The sequence below is a fragment of the Otolemur garnettii genome, unplaced genomic scaffold (assembly GCF_000181295.1).
Source record: "Otolemur garnettii isolate 467f Iridium unplaced genomic scaffold, OtoGar3 scaffold00087, whole genome shotgun sequence".
NCBI classification, from domain to species: Eukaryota; Metazoa; Chordata; class Mammalia; order Primates; family Galagidae; genus Otolemur; species Otolemur garnettii.
Window position 1 is genome coordinate 4,547,089 of NW_003852482.1, and position 556 is coordinate 4,547,644.

Here is a 556-nt window from a genome sequence, read left to right on the forward strand (position 1 = left end):
CTGGGTGGCCCTCCCTCCAGACCACAGGTATTTATGGAGCCAGAGCCAAGGTCACAGGCGTGTTACATGTGCTCTGGGACACACATGCCACCCACTGCAGTGATGGTCCATTTTCCCAGGGCTGGCTGCCCTGGGGTGCCTGGCACCTGTGGCAGGTTACTGCCTACCTGGGAGCAGAGGCAGGTGGCACAGGTGAGGGAGCTGCAAGGGCCTGGCTGGACTTGGCTCACTTACGAGGGCTTGGTGTGACCCTTAACCATGCTCCCTCTCTAGGCCCTGCCTGTCCCCAGCTCAGCAGTGGCAGTTTACAGAGGACCAGGCATGTGACTTCTGGGATAGATAGGGCTGCACGCTGCTGGGCACCAGTGTGGTTGGCCCTTGTTATTCCTATGGGCTTTCACTGAGGGCCACTGCAGTCCTGGAGATATCACCAACTGGCATGCTAAGTCTTGGCCGGAAGGACAAAAAGCTCTGAGGGTGCGAGACTCTAGCCCAGATTCTAGGGCTTCCCTGAGGAAAGAAAGGGCCCAAGCAAAGGTCCTGGGGCACACTCCGG